The sequence below is a fragment of the Salvelinus namaycush genome, unplaced genomic scaffold (assembly GCF_016432855.1).
Source record: "Salvelinus namaycush isolate Seneca unplaced genomic scaffold, SaNama_1.0 Scaffold1946, whole genome shotgun sequence".
Lineage (NCBI taxonomy): Eukaryota > Metazoa > Chordata > Actinopteri > Salmoniformes > Salmonidae > Salvelinus > Salvelinus namaycush.
The window spans coordinates 1-16858 of record NW_024058726.1 but is presented as its reverse complement, the minus strand read 5'-3'; the positions used below and the strand labels follow the sequence as shown (position 1 = coordinate 16858).

The following is a 16858-nucleotide window of genomic DNA, read 5'->3' as shown; positions in this document are numbered from 1 at the left end:
CATGGCCTCACATGTGAATCCTTAAAGAGATGGGTGGGACTAAGGCTTAAGAGGATGTGAAAAATGCTGAATGGGTGTAGACAAAGAAGAGCTCTCCAGTAGGTGTACCAAAATATTCACGGGCCATTTTCTCAAAAGCGGGGTTACAAGAATTACTTTCCCATTGTTCCTCAACTGTAGTGTACTGTATGATATGCCATTTTCTAGTTCCGAGTCTCTACTTTTATCCAAAGTTTAAAAAAACACTATTTCAAATGTTGCTACAGTACATAAGACCGAATCGATGCGGTCGGTCACAAATAAGGGAATGGCGCTTACCAAACTTTTTCCAAATTATCCTACAGACCAAGGTTCATGCAAGTCAGATGTTTTGATTTATAACCTATTGGAAAGTGCCTATTCGAATATAATGTTTCAAAAAAATTGACTTTTACCAAACTATGAATATTTAGCAGATGGGCTCTATTTTAAAACTTTTTCCAAGAATAACCGCAGTTCCATGCATTCACTCGTGGCAACATATAGTCTATGCTACTAGAGCAGACTAGAAAATGAATTCAACTTAAATTATGCTATTCTGTTCTTTTGAAAAAAATGTTATTAGGTTCATGACCTGCCAAAACAAAATAATAATGAATTACTCTGTGATGGATTTAGCTAACACTTGAATTGTGGTGTTTTTAGTGGTTAACCTACAGTAACAAACTAAAGAAAATACAATTGAAAAGAAAACAATCCTGTATTCTAATGTTACCTAAGACCTTCATAAACTCAACCAAACGATTATCTTTTTGCAATTGTATACAGAGCCTTCAGAAAGTATTCACAGCCCTTGACTTTTTCCACATTTTGTTGTGTTACAGACTGAATTTAAAATGTAAATGTGTCACTGATCTACACACACAATATCCCATAATGTCAATGTGGAATTATGTTTTTAGACATTTTTACAAATGAATAAAAAATGAAAAGCTGAAATGTCTTGAGTCAATAAGTATTCAACCCCTTTGTTATTGCAAGCCTAAATAACTTCCGGAATAAAAATGTGATTAAAAGATCGGACCCTTTATTTCAATTTTCGCTTAAGATGACTGGCTGTAGCTCAGGACCTGAAGCAAGGATATGCATATTCTTAATGTCACTTGAAAGGAAACACTTTGACGTTTGTGGAAATGTGAAATGAATGCAGGAGAATATAACACATTAGATCTGGTAAAAGATAATAAAAATAACATTTTTCATCATCTTTGAAATGCAAGAGAAAGGCCATAATTTCTATCAACATGTTAAATGTGCAACCAGATCACCTGTCCTCCACACACAGAGACACGTACAAAGCTCTCCCTCGCCCTACATTTGGTAAATACGACCACAACTCTATCCTCCTGATTCCTGCTTACAAGCGAAATTTAAAGCAGGAAGCACCAGTGACTCGGTCTATAAAAAAGTGGTCAGATGAAGCAGATGCTAAACTACAGGACTGTTTTGCTAGCACAGACTGGAACATGTTCCGGGATTCTTCCGATGACATTGAGGAGTACACCACATCAGTCACTGGCTTTATCAATAAGTGCATCGAGAACGTCGTCCCCACAGTGACCATACGTACATACCCCAACCAGAAGCCATGGATTACAGGCAACATTCGCAATGAGCTAAAGAGTAGAGCTGCCGCTTTCAAGGTGCGGGACTCTAACCCGGAAGCTTACAAGAAATCCTGCTATGCCCTGTGACGAACCATCAAACAGGCAAAGCGTCAATACAGGACTAAGATTGAATCATACTACACCGGCTCCGACTGTCGTCTTATGTGGCAGGGCTTGCAAACTATTAGAGACTACAAAGGGAAGCACAGCCGCAAGCTGCCTAGTGACACGAGCCTACCAGACGAGCTAAATCACTTCTATGCTCGCTTCGAGGCAAGCAACACTGAGGCATGCATGAGAGCATCCGCTGTTCCGGACGACTGTGTGATCACGCTTTCCGTAGCCGATGTGAGTAAGACATTTAAACAGGTCAACATACACAAGGCTGCGGGGCCAGACGGATTACCAGGACGTGTGCTCCGAGCATGTGCTGACCAACTGGCAGGTGTCTTCACTGACATGTTCAACATGTCCCTGATTGAGTCTGTAATACCAACATGTTTCAAATAGATCACCATAGTCCCTGCCCAAGAAAACAAAGGCAACCTGCTTAAATGACTACAGACCCGTAGCACTCACGTCCGTAGCCATGAAGTGCTTTGAAAGGTTGGCAATGGCTCACATCAACACCATTATCCCAGAAACCCTAGACCCACTCCAATTTGTATACCACCCAAACAGATCCACAGATGATGCAATCTCTATTGCACTCCACACTGCCCTTTCCCACCTGGACAAAAGGAACATGTAAGAATGCTATTCATTGACTACAGCTCAGCGTTCAACACCATAGTACCCTCAAAGCTCATCACTAAGCTAAGGATCCTGGGACTAAACACCTCCCTCTGCAACTGGATCCTGGACTTCCTGACGGGCCGCACCCAGGTGGTGAGGGTAGGTAACAACACATCTGCCACGCTGATCCTCAACAATGGAGCTCCCCAGGGGTGCGTGCTTAGTCCCCTTCTGTACTCCCTGTTCACCCACGACTGCATGGCCAGGCACGACTCCAACACCATCATTCATTTTGCATACGACACAACAGTGGTAGACCTGATCAACGACAATGACGAGACAGCCTATAGGGAGGTCAAAGACCTGGCCGGGTGGTGCCAGGATAACAACCTCTCCCTCAACGTAACCAAGACTAAGGAGATGATTGTGGACTACAGGAAAAGGGGGACCGAGTACACCCCCATTCTCATCAACGGGGCTGTAGTGGAGCAGGTTGAGAGATTCAAATTCCTCGGTGTCCACATCAACTACAAACTAGAATGGTCCAAACACACCAAGACAGTCGTGAAGAGGGCACGACAAAGCCTATTCCCCTCATGAAACTAAAAAGATTTGGCATGGGTCCTGAGATCCTCAAAAGGTTCTAAAGCTGCAACATCGAGAGCATCCTGACTGGTTGCATCACTGCCTGGTACGGCAATTGCTCAGCCTCTTACCGCAAGCCACTACAGAGGGTAGTGCGTACGGCCCAATACATCACTGGAGTTAAGCTGGCTGCCATCCAGAACCTCTACACCAGGTGGTGTCAGAGGAAGGCCCTAAAAATTGTCAAAGACCCCAGCCACCCCAGTCATAGACTCTTCTCTCTACTACCGCATGGCAAGCGGTACCGGAGTGCCAAGTCGAGGACAAAAAGGCTTCTCAACAGTTTTTACCCCCAAGCCATAAGACTCCTGAACAGGTAATCAAATGGCTACCCGGACTATTTGCATTGTGTGCCTCCCCCCAACCCTTCTTTTTACGCTGCTGCTACTCTCTGTTTGTCATATATGCATAGTCACTTTAACTATACATTCATGTACATACTACCTCAATTGGGCTGACCAACCAGTGCTCCCGCACATTGGCTAACCGGGCTATCTGCATTGTGTCCTGCCACCCACCACCTGCCAACCGCTCTTTTACGCTACTGCTACTCTCTGGTCATCAGATATGCATAGTCACTTTAGCTATATCTACATGTACATACTATCTCAATCAGCCTGACTAACCTGTGTCTGTATGTAGCCTCGCTACTTTTATAGCCTCGCTATGTAAACAGCCTGTCTTTTTACTGTTGTTTTATTTCTTTACTTACCTATTGTTCACCTAATACCTTTTTTGCACTATTGGTTAGAGCCTGTAAATAAGCATTTCACCTGTTGTATTCAGCTCAGGTGACAAATACATTTTGATTTGATCACCAGCCTCAAAGTTCAATAATTTGAATGATAGGAGCCAAAGTGGGTGTGGACATCGCAGCATGTGGGTTGCTAAGGATTTCTATAAGTTACTCTCTCGCAGCTCTGTCTCTCTCAAAACAATCTGAACTGTACCGTACCGTCTCTCTACACGTGGAGAAAATATATGACATACTGTATGTAGTCCGGTTTTGGCTTGACATTGCACAATAGGGCCCCCTGGTGATGGTATGCATGAAATACAGGACATTGTGTGGAAGATCTCTCTCTCTCTCTGAATATGCTGCATATTAATCTGTCAACCAGCGTGCATGCATGCGTGCAGACCGATGGATTCCAATAAGAGCTGTGTTGTTCTGAGGACTAAGGCTGACTATAAAACTAAAGCCTTTCCAAGACACATTGACCAGGGGAGATGAACTGATGTCCAATGGAAATACAACAACAAAATATGCATTGTTTTTCTTGTATCTTAGTTAAGAGGAGACAAATGCAACAATCGCCAACGAAGGTGGGTCAAACAAGATCAAACATCTGAATCCAAAATGTTCTCACTCTCTAGCTCAAGAGAAGTCTGGCATTTTGTTTCTCGTGGTTTATTTGCTTTGTCCCCTATCCATGGTAACACAGGGTTTGCCATGCCATAGCATCTCTCAAGTCACAAGGTCCTCAACAGTTTTGTGTTGTCCCTGCTAGTGTAATATAATTTTAAAAAGGAACATCAGCTTTTGTGTCTTAGAAAACATCACATTTGTAATGGAAGAAAAGCCCAATTGAGCAGACACATGCACATTTGTGGCCTGCTGGAGGTCATTTTGCAGGGCTCTGGCAGTGCTCCTCCTTGCACAAAGGCGGAGGTAGCGGTCCTGCTGCTGGGTTGTTGCCCTCCTACGGCCTCCTCCACGTCTCCTGATGTACTGGCCTGTCTCCTGGTAGCGCCTCCATGCTCTGGACACTACGCTGACAGACACAGCAAACCTTCTTGCCACAGCTCGCATTGATGTGCCATCCTGGATGAGCTGCACTACCTGAGCCACTTGTGTGGGTTGTAGACTCCGTCTCATGCTACCACTAGAGTGAAAGCACCGCCAGCATTCAAAAGTGACCAAAACATCAGCCAGGAAGCATAGGAACTGAGAAGTGGTCTGTGGTCACCACCTGCAGAATCACTCCTTTATTGGGGGTGTCTTGCTAATTGCCTATAATTTCCACCTTTTGTCTATTCCATTTGCACAACAGCATGTGAAATTTATTGTCAATCAGTGTTGCTTCCTAAGTGGACAGTTTGATTTCACAGAAGTGTGATTGACTTGGAGTTACATTGTGTTGTTTAAGTGTTCCCTTTATTTTTTTGAGCAGTGTATTATATGAACAAAGCAGGCTAACCAAGATTGAAACTCGTCTTTGGAAATCTGAGTTTCAAACTATTGTAAAGCTGCAGATGACCATTCAGCTATTGTCAGGATAGTGGTTAACATGGTGCTGAGTGTCCCCTGCTGAAAGGATCACACACACACACACACACACACACACACACACACACACACACACACACACACACACACACACACACACACACACACACACACACACACACACACAGGTTAGTCATCAGTTTCCCGGGCAGAACCCCAGAAAAAGAGGTTTCCTTGAACAGTGACTCTCCTTGTTACCAGCATCTGCAGTATACAGCTTCCAGCAAGGTTTCACTGTTACTGGAACTGGAAGAGATGGTGTCAAGAATTCAAACTATTCCAATGAAAAACTGATTTAGTAATTCGATACCAGTGGGGTGTGTTGGAGTCTGAAAAAATAATACTAACTTCATGAGTATGGGAAGTTTGAAGTTGCACTGTTTATGATAGATAAACAGTTTTCTCTGATTGCAGTTTTGAACTAGCCTCGTACGAACCATCCTGGTCTCGCGAGCTCACATTGTGTTTCACTACACGGTATTCGTGTATCGAAACAGAATGGGAGCTCGCGAGATGAGGATGGTTCGTTCGAGGCTAGTTTTTAACCATGTCACTGTTGGACTTCATAATACATACAGTGGGGCAAAAAAGTATTTAGTCAGCCACCAATTGTGCAAGTTCTCCCACTTAAAAAGATGAGAGAGGCCTGTAATTTTCATCATAGGTACACTTCAACTATGACAGACAAAATGAGAAAAAAAAATCCAGGAAATCACATTGTAGGATTTTTTATGAATTTATTTGCAAATTATGGTGGAAAATAAGTATTTGGTCACCTACAAACAAGCAAGATTTCTGGCTCTCACAGACCTGTAACTTCTTCTTTAAGAGGCTCCTCTGTCCTCCACTCGTTTCCTGTATTAATGGCACCTGTTTGAACTTGTTATCAGTATAAAAGACACCTGTCCACAACCTCAAACAGTCACACTCCAAACTCCACTATGGCCAAGACCAAAGAGCTGTCAAAGGACACCAGAAACAAAATTGTAGACCTGCACCAGGCTGGGAAGACTGAATCTGCAATAGGTAAGCAGCTTGGTTTGAATAAATCAACTGTGGGAGCAATTATTAGGAAATGGAAGACATACAAGACCACTGATAATCTCCCTTGATCTGGGGCTCCACGCAAGATCTCACCCAGTGCGGTCAAAATGATCACAAGAACGGTGAGCAAAAATCCCAGAACCACACGGGGGGACCTAGTGAATGACCTGCAGAGAGCTGGGACCAAAGTAACAAAGCCTACCATCAGTAACCCACTACGCCGCCAGGGACTCAAATCCTGCAGTGCCAGACGTGTCCCCCTGCTTAAGCCAGTACATGTCCAGGCCCGTCTGAAGTTTGCTAGAGAGCATTTGGATGATCCAGAAGAAGATTGGGAGAATGTCATATGGTCAGATGAAACCAAAATATAACTTTTTGGTAAAAACTCAACTCGTCGTGTTTGGAGGACAAAGAATTCTGAGTTGCATCCAAAGAACACCATACCTACTGTGAAGCATGGGGGTGGAAACATCATGCTTTGGGGCTGTTTTTCTGCAAAGGGACCAGGACGACTGATCCGTGTAAAGGAAAGAATGAATGGGGCCATGTATCGTGAGATTTTGAGTGAAAACCTCCTTCCATCAGCAAGGGCATTGAAGATGAAACGTGGCTGGGTCTTTCAGCATGACAAGGATCCCAAACACACCGCCCGGGCAACGAAGGAGTGGCTTCGTAAGAAATATTTCAAGGTCCTGGAGTGGCCTAGCCAGTCTCCAGATCTCAACCCCATAGAAAATCTTTGGAGGGAGTTTAAAGTCCGTGTTGCCCAGCAACAGCCCCAAAACATCACTGCTCTAGAGGAGATCTGCATGGAGGAATGGGCCAAAATACCAGCAACAGTGTGTGAAAACCTTGTGAAGACTTACAGAAAACGTTTGACCTCTGTCATTGCCAACAAAGGGTATATAACAAAGTATTGAGATAAACTTTTGTTATTGACCAAATACTTATTTTCCACCATAATTTGCAAATAAATTCATAAAAAATCCTACAATGTGATTTTCTGGATTTTTTTTCTCATTTTGTCTGTCATAGTTGAAGTGTACCTATGATGAAAATTACAGGCCTCTCTCATCTTTTTAAGTGGGAGAACTTGCACAATTGGTGGCTGACTAAATACTTTTTTGCCCCACTGTATATACTGTTGGGTCATTCTAACAATTGGTCCCAAAAACATTTTCACCTCATTTTAACATTCTGTCATAAAGAGCACATGTTCAACTTCATTTAAAAAACAGTTCTTCCTATCTCAATAGGTTAAGTAAAAAGATGACTATAGTAAGTGCCAAATTAAGTAAAAGGGTTGACGATTTCATCTTAAAATCAGCAAAAAAAAATCCCCTTGTGATAAGGGGAATGGAAGCTTGTGTGCAAAAGGGAGTGGCAATTGAATGCAAGCTTCACCAAAAAAAATGACATTGCTAAAACATTTCTGGCCTGTCTATCTACGGGTAACAGGGTTGACGTGTAATGATCAACCCACTCAGTTTCCCACCACAAAACAGAACTTTAAACTAGGATTTGACTACTAGATGTTCCATGTTTCTTTTTTTATATATTTAAAATGAGAGTTCAGTAACAGGGTTGACCTTAAAATGAGGGTCACACGTAAATGAATCACTAATCAATCACATGAATACATTTGAATTTTCAGAAATGACTTTGTCAAAGCAACAAAATAACTAAGGTGTTAGAATTATGGTGTAATTTTTGGGGATTAAATGGGTTGAATTCTTCATAGAAGTGACACGGGGTTGATGGAGGTACATGTCAAAATGCAGAATTTTGGCACTTTAGCAAGCCTATATTCATATTCAAATTCAGATTTTTTAAATGATCCATGTGGTCTAAATTAAGGGGTACTTTATTTAAAATAACAGGCTTTTACAATTCAATAGTTGTGCACAATTTCTACCTAAAATATCAAAGGGACACAAAATGCACTTTTCGTGGAACGACCCTGTTATGAACATCAACAAAATATCAAGAAGGTATTTATGTATTAAAGGTCCAATGCAACTGTTTTTATCTCAATGTCAAATCATTTCTGGGTAACAATGAAATACCTTACTGTCATTGTTTTAAATTAAAATGGTAAAAAAAGAGACAAAAGTTAAACCAAATGCACTACATAGAGAATAGGGTGCCATTTTGGACACACCCAAGGTGTAAACGTCCAGCCTTGTTGTACAACAGATTCAAACATGATTCAAACGTGAATAAAAAAACAAAATGGCCGCCCGAACTGGTGGTTGACCTTCAATTGATGTTGCAATATGAAATCTCTCACGCTTAATCCACAAGCTATTGCACTCTTAGAAAGTTTTGGTTGGACAGTGTTCCTGTCACAAAGGCCATGGAGCTTTCCTTCGGATAGCTAGGCCCCTTCTGAGGATGGATGAAAGGGTGTATATGGGGGAGAAGGAGGAAAGGGGTGGGAGGTACAGGATTTGAGTTTGTTTTTGAAGGGTGTCGTGTGGATGAGTCCTATCTTGAGTTCAGGGACCAACTTTCCAATGAACCCAAGCAACTTTTGAAAAACAAAACAGAAAAACAGACACACGTTATACATTTATTTGACAAATATTTGTATACACTGCTCTCCTGCAGCCATCTTACACTAAGCTGGCCTAGTTTCCTATGGATTGAGTTCTTCCGCAGAAGTCTACCATCGATTGAACAGGGTGTTTGTCACCATGTGGGGGAGTAGACCTGACAAACTCCGCTTGGGCTTACATTCTCTTTGGTTTGGGGAGCAGACATTTTGGGTTGCTTATGGCATGCTTCATAGTTCATATTTTGGACAGGCAGGCTGGCGATAGATGACCTCACAGAAAGCAGACAGGTCCCACCTCGAGGTGTAGCAGGTGATTGGGCTGTGACGATGGTGGTTCCTGTATGTCTACGATGGGGAGCTCGTAGCTGTCCTGAGTATGGAAGAAGAAGCGTGACTGGTGCCAGCTGCCATCTTGGATCTAAAAGGGAAATGTACAATATGAAGCAATTGACACACAATGGTTAATGCTGATCTAGGATCCGTTTGCCTTTTAGATTATAATGAATAAGATTACATGGTCAGGGAGGACCTGATCCTAGATCAGCAATGCTACTTTATGAATACACACCCAGTTCTAAGGTGAAAGAAACATACAGAGGGCGCTACAGAGGGTAGTGCGTACGTTCCAGTACATCACTGGGGCCAAGCTTCCTGCCATCCAGGACCTATATACTAGGCGGTGTCAGAGGAAGGCCCAAAAACGTGTGTCAAAGACTCCAGTCAGCCAATTCATAGAATGTTCTCTCTGGGTACCGCATGGCAAGCGGTACCGGAGCGTCATGTCTAGGTCTTTAACAGCTTCTACCCCCAAGCCATAAGACTGCTGAACAATAATCAAATGGCCACCCAGACTATTTGCATTGACCCCCCCCCCCCCCCCTTTGTTTTTACTCTACTGCTACTCGCTGTTTATTATCTATGCATAGTCACTTTACACCTACCTACAGTACATGTACAAATTACCTTGACTAACCCCCGCACATTGACTTGGTATATAGCCCCCCATATTATTGCTATTTTATTGTGTTATTTTATTTTTTTCACTTTAGTTGATTTAGTAAATACTTTCTTAACTCACATTTTTTTAAACTGCATTGTTGGTTAAGGGCTTGTAAGTAAGCATTTTACTGTTGTGTTCGGCGCACGTGATAAATAACATTTTCTTTTATTTTGATATCTCTTTCTCCCTCCGGCTCCTTACCTTGCACTCGTCTGGTAGAGGTTCAAGTAGTGTGTCTGCCTCAACATCTGTCCGTTCCATCCCCTGAACCTCGGTGGTCTGTCCCGGTACTCCTGTCCTGGGCCGTTAGCGCTGTAGGTGTCTGTGGGGCTGAGGGGCAGATCACTCAGACAGTGGAAGGTGATGTCCTGACTGGCCTCTGTGCTCAGAAGGTGGAGGAACTTCATTTGGACCTTATGGACCCCGAACGACAGCTGTGGGGAAAGCAAAAGAAGGTTAGGGGATGGAGAATGGACGGGAAGTATCTGTTAATGTATCGCTCTCTGTCCCTCATTTACAATTCCATTTTACAATGAGGAATATTCCGGTCTGTGTTATTAACCAAGGTACAGGGTTCTTGCTGCAAGCACAATGAGTCAAACTGGCTGTAATAGAAGAATACTTAACGATTAAACGGTTTCTTTCCATTCATCTAAGCCTCTGTAATGGGTTTCAAGACAGCCAAGGTTAGGAAACTACTGCTGTATATAACTGACTTTTGTTCATGGAAACAGCATCCTGATATGATGGAAGACATTGGTATGTATGGCTATGATGACCATTGGTACATATCAAGCAGTGTGTTAGCTCAGCTTTCCAAAATGATGTGGAAAAATCTACTGTGTCTGGGGAGAAATTACCATATCGAGTGCACAGACAAAAGAACTTCCAATATTTCATAAACTCTCAATTATTAATTTTATCACATATAGACACGCAACAGAGGTTGCCCTAGTGGTGGAGGTTCCAGTGACGAGGCAGACACTTTGATACGGTGCAAACTCAGAATGAGGGTGTTTATTTACGGCGGCGGGGTGATGCCGGCGGAAAACTGTACACATCCCAGCAACTTTGAGAAAAAAATATTTTATATCAGAGTTGTGCCTGTTGTTCACACGCGTGTCTGCCCTCTCATTGGCTAGAATGGTCCCACCTGATCTTGCCTCCTCCCAGCTGCCTTCCATTTTTGAAGACTTTTCTTTTCATTGTTAGAGCGGCCACTTGAGTATCTGGTCGATTATAATGGATAACCTCCCGTCGCAGCAGGAGGCTACGTTTGCAAACAATTCTTTAACTTTACATAGCGATTACCGAAACCTCACTTGAATAGTGACATTGATAACAAAAATGCATGATAAGACACGGTAAATGCAGTGCGACAAACGGTCGGCGCCAAAACCAAATGAACTGCCGGCGAACTCTCCACCTGCGTTTCTCTCTTTTCCAGGCTACATCAGCAACACCGAAGGACAAGGCATCACACACATATTATATTCAATAAAGGGATGTGCATTTCATGAACCCATAAACCGTTTCCATGTGTGGTTGTTTAATATGTAAACACACACACCGCAGATTGTCAACATCAATGTGTGTCTGTGCAGATGTGACAGGAATCAAGGAAACGGTGACGGCACCAGCTGGAAATTCATGGCCATTTCGCAATGAAAGTGGCAATAACAATTTACCAAAACCCCCTTGTACAATTCTGCTGAGGTTTGCAGAGGAAAGGAAGGACAGATGTGTTCGTGAAAATGCCCCTACGCCTCTGTGGTTGTGCCATTGCAACCAGGCACATGTAAATGTGTTAAACTTTAAACCTAGAGAAAATCGGTCTTTTGAATTAATACTGCTATGGATCTGCTGGAGGCCCTGTGATGATGGAGTGCAGTAATGGAGTGCAGTAATGGAGTGCAGTAATGGAGTGCAGTGCTAGATTACCTTGTTAGAAGCTACTGGGTGGAGACAAGTCTGCCCGCCTGCAGTGAAGTTACAAAAGACCACAATGGCGTCTGACTGACATCCCAGGTTAGGGTCGATCCAGAACAGTCCTATAGGCACCGCAACATCCAACCCCAGAGAGAAAGAACACAGTCATACGAATAACAAATACTTACTATTCTACTAAATAGAAGTTTGTAGATTATTCATAGAATATTGATTCATGGAGATTGGGACAAAGTGTCCGTGACATCTGGATAAGTTCTGTGAAGCAGTTTTAGGAAGTTTTCACCATCAGAGAGCTGGTGTTGGCAGTCCAACAGGTCCTTACAGAACCGTGCTGGGTTCTCCCGGGTTCCCAACGGCTTCTTCATGCTCTCGATCACACCGCTCAGGTAGCGCAGGGTCTTAAAGATCTCTGCGTTGTGGTCTGGGAGGGACATCTCGGTGTTCTGGTAGGTCTAGGTTAGCAGGGTTAGCATAGTTCACACAGGCCATAGTGTTGCAGCAAAGGAAGAGGTTAGAGGACAAAGCCATAGAGACAGCCAAACCAAAGCATGGACACATGGATAGAACGCGCATGCAGATGATCAAACGTGAATACATGCAGACACATGCATACACAAGCGTGCATGCACAGAAGCACAACCCGTAGTCATCCACAGAAACCCCATGACATACGATGTTTGGAAAAGTTGCATTTATGTTTTTATGTGTGCCAAGCAAAGTGTTTTTTACATGTGTACCAATCAATTAAACGAGGTTTATTTGGAGGCATGTTCCCACACACGTGGAAAGGCAGAGTATAAAATAGCAAAAAAGAACAAAAGATTTTTTGTTAATATTTTTTTTATTGTAAAATCAACACTTAACAGTGACTGTATTTACAGAGGATGTTGACTACAGTTATCTCATTTTAAAATGTGCAATAGGTTGAGTGCTTTACCTCTGTCCTTAAGGCACCATTGGACTCCAACGGAGAGTTATACTCGATTCGTCTCTGAGGGTGCAACACCAACATACACAGTTTAGTCACATAGAAGAGCAGTACACCAGGACCTGTATCAACAAATCTACAAATTCTTCAAAGTAGTGGGGGGCATATTAATCAATGTCATTAAAAGCTCCTCCCTGATTACCACGTAGTGTACATAATGCATAAACAGAAATGCAATGACATTTCAGCTTTGTTGTTTTAAGTTCATGGTTATAGTTCTAAATGGCTGTTGAAAGCAGCTCACACAGGGAAGGAAAGGCCACACAGATAATATACGGTATGCTCTGCTACTATGCTACCGCTGGCCCTGCAGCCATGAGACTGTTGCTTTTTCCCATTCCTTCAAAAGCCTTATCTAAGCTTAGGCTGGCACCAAGCCTAGGGCGGAGACAGAGAGAGAGTGGGGGGGATAGAGAGAGAACGAGAGAGAGACAGAGAGAGATACAGAGAGACAGAGAGACAGACAGAGAGACAGAGAGACAGACAGAGAGACAGACAGAGAGACAGACAGAGAGACAGACAGAGAGACAGAGAGACAGAGAGACAGAGAGACAGAGAGAGAGAGAGAGAGAGAGAGAGAGAGAGAGAGAGAGACGCCTAGGGCGAGCATATTTGGCACACTCCAGATTTCTGTTGGCCAGATTTTGTGTGAAACTCAGTGAGATACCATGCCCTTCCCCTATCCTGTCTTCCCGCTATTCTCTCCAAACCAGCTAAACACCCCCGCCAGTCTTTCTGGCAACTTCAGTGCAACTGCCCCCACACACCCATACCTGACCTCTCCTCTAATCTCTACATGACCACTTTTAATCAAACAAGTGCACTCATAACCAACAGGAACAGTGGCGTTTGGGTGAATAACGTCAATATAAAAACGTTGGCTCGAGTGTTTAGAACTGACTATAAATCACCGACATAAATCGCTGACATAATGGATGTAAGCTATACAATGGTTAAACAGTGGGTTCCAGACAAAGACAAAGGATCGATTACGATGATGTAATTGAATGATGATCTGTGAGTCAAACAGGATACTTACGGCCAGGCCAGGAGCACCTGGGAGACCCTGGGAGAGAGAACACAGACCGGATTTTGACATACACATTAAATAAAGAGATAAGACAATAAACCATAGAACTGTCAAGCAAACTGTAAGAATTAGGTCAGTGCCTCTGGAGCCTTGCCGAAATACACAACTCCGGTAGGTAGTATAAAGGGATATTGAAGCTGGTAACCCGCTGGCTGTTGGATCACTCCCTACAGACTTCCCCACAGGCAGCTTGGGAGTTTAAAGCGGCAACCCTACGGCTTCCGGCCCACCTCTCTAACCTCAAGGCTACCGCCGCCCCACTCACTAAGAGAGGTTAGGACATAATGTAGTAATGGGAGGGGAACACTTACTCTGGGACCTGGATGTCCCTGTGGTCCCTGGGGTCCCTGAGGAACAAACACAACATCATGGTGTTACAATGGCGTCCAAGCAATGACAACACAATGTTTAGCATATCGGATGCACCTGCAGTACTCTCTAAACTTCACACAAAGATTGAATATATGTTGATATAAACACTATACGTTTGATATAATATACCTGTTTTAAACCAATCCTATCATAACATAATCATGAAGTACAGTCAGAAGAGCTGAAGAGCTGCAGTCAGTAGCAGGGGTTTTGTCTGTTGAGGGCTCTGCTTGTGTTTCTGTAATGGAGCTCTATCGCCCCCACTGGCTGATGAGGGAACTGACACCACATCACCACAACAGCAGCAGCGGCAGCAGCCTTCAGCAGGCAGCTGCTTCTTATTAGTGTGTGTGTCTCTCTCTACTGTGTGTGTAACTGTCTATGAGTCTGAGAAGCTTAAAACAGTTCACTTGGCAGAGTGGGAGCCGTAATAGAGAACAGTATATACAATAACCCCCACAGAAGATCCCAGCGCTAACACTATGACACAGCATTTCCTGCACACTGTTTACATGAGAGGCAGAAAGTACAGTAAGGCCCCATGCGTGGCTCGCTGTGCACTGGAAATCACTCTGCAACAGCTACCTTCATCCTGAGTCTACCCAGGCACTGTGGCCGTCTGCTTTTAACCTCGGAATACACAGACCGTCACTCAAGTTCATGCAAAGCAAACAAGGTCACGGAACTAATGGGATCATTTGTCTACACACACATACTGTACAGGAGGTGTCACCTTAAGTTTACCGTTTAAACACCTACACATCAACTTGTGGTTTTCCTAATGCTTACTGAGTGTAATGGATTATATGACTATGTAGACATCTCACCATTTCCCCATGGCTTCCCTTTGGCCCCCTCGGTCCCTTTGAAAGAGAAAATATGACTTTGGAATACAGTGGTTTCTTTTCAGAAGTACAGGTACCCTCGGTTCTTTTAACTCTTTTATTCCTGTAGTATAATGCCCTTCATATAAACACAAGTAGCAGACTTGTAACACACCACCAGGTAAGTGTGACTAGATTGGACAGATCACATAAATAAAAGATGGAAACGAACACTTGAGGTTTGAACTTATGGCTGGGTTTATGGCTGAGGAGTCATGAATACACACGCTCTCTCTCTAGTCTGGAAAGATGTCTGACTTTGACAGAGCGGATTATCAATTCATTTTGGTATATTTTGGCCTGACAGTTACAGACAGTTGAAGCGGGAGGTAGCCCAGTGGTTAGAGCGTTGGGCCAGTAACCGAAAGGTTGCTGGATCAAATCCCTGAGCTGACAAGGTAAAAATCTGTCTTTCTGCCCAGAACCCACTGTTCCCCAATAGGCCGTCATGGTAAATAAGAATTTGTTCTTAACTGACTTGCCTAGTTAAATAAATGTTACCATTCAAAAAATAGCAACACATCAACACAGAGAAGGGATAGTGCCCAATCTTAAAACGGATCATTGAACCTGTCTCTCACATGCGTGCAGTCACTGTGTATAGAGTCAAATTGGCAGATAGACATACACGTGCTCACACACACACACACACACTGGACCTACAGGTTTCCCCATTGGGCCAATCATCCCTTCTGGACCAACAGGTCCACTGAAACCCTGAAACAGACACGTAGAGGAGAGATCAGCACACACACCATGTATATACATAATGTATTGCAACAGTAAGTGCTAATTCTGTACTTACCAGAATGCCAAGAGGACCTTTAGGACCAGGTATGCCTTTGAAACCCAAATCTCCATTTGGCCCCTATGGAAAAACCCAGAACACAGTCTTTTGTTTGTAACAACCCTTTTTATTTGTCAGTGGGGGAATAGAATAGCTCATTGAGAGCAGGCAAGGGTGATCAATGTCTGTGGTGATCTCTCAGAGCCTCTGACTCACCTTAGGTCCTGGAAACCCAGTGAAGCCGACCATCCCCAGGTCTCCCGACTCTCCCTGCAAGCCAGAGACACACACACACACACACTCTGATGCAACCGGACCACAAATGAAACACACACCTCAACCACAAGACAAAGACACTCTGATATAACTGAACCACAATATCAACATAGAACCCCACAAAAAAACACTCTCACTGAACCACAAATTGCTCTGATAACTGAACAAACCTCTTGCCGCCTCAAAAATGGAGTGTGCACTGTAAAGTTTGTAGGCTATGTTATGGAACCATTTAACCTAGTTTGTTTCCCCTCATCCTAATCCCCCTCCCTGCTACAGTATGTGTTCCAGACAGGGGTTTTGTCTCTGGTTTGGTCTCTGGTTGCCCTCTCATCCACTACCCTGTCTAACTCCAAGGAACCCGCAGATCCCTCACACAAAAAACTGCGGCACAAAGACTCTGTCTTACTGTAGACTGTAGCACATTGGGGCCTAACTGTCTGAGCAACCCGTAGGTCTGTCTGTCTATCTTTCCTCAGCAGAAGCGAAAAAAAGTTATGTGTTTGCACAGTTCAATCATCCACATCCTTCGGCCGGGTCCATTTTCTCTAACCAAGAGGTTAGGCCTTGAAACTCTCTTCCCTGAATACGCAA

General features: G+C 43.5%; 1 long non-coding RNA gene across 1 annotated transcript; it reads right to left on the bottom strand.

Annotated features, from left to right (window-relative positions):
- Positions 1 to 15867: 15867 nt before the first annotated feature.
- Positions 15868 to 16234, bottom strand: LOC120037867. Its single transcript, XR_005474892.1, has 3 exons — positions 16205 to 16234; positions 16007 to 16069; positions 15868 to 15918 (listed from the first exon to the last, which is right to left on the bottom strand). It is a non-coding gene; the product is annotated as an uncharacterized LOC120037867 (long non-coding RNA).
- Between the last annotated feature and the right edge of the window lie 624 nt (positions 16235 to 16858).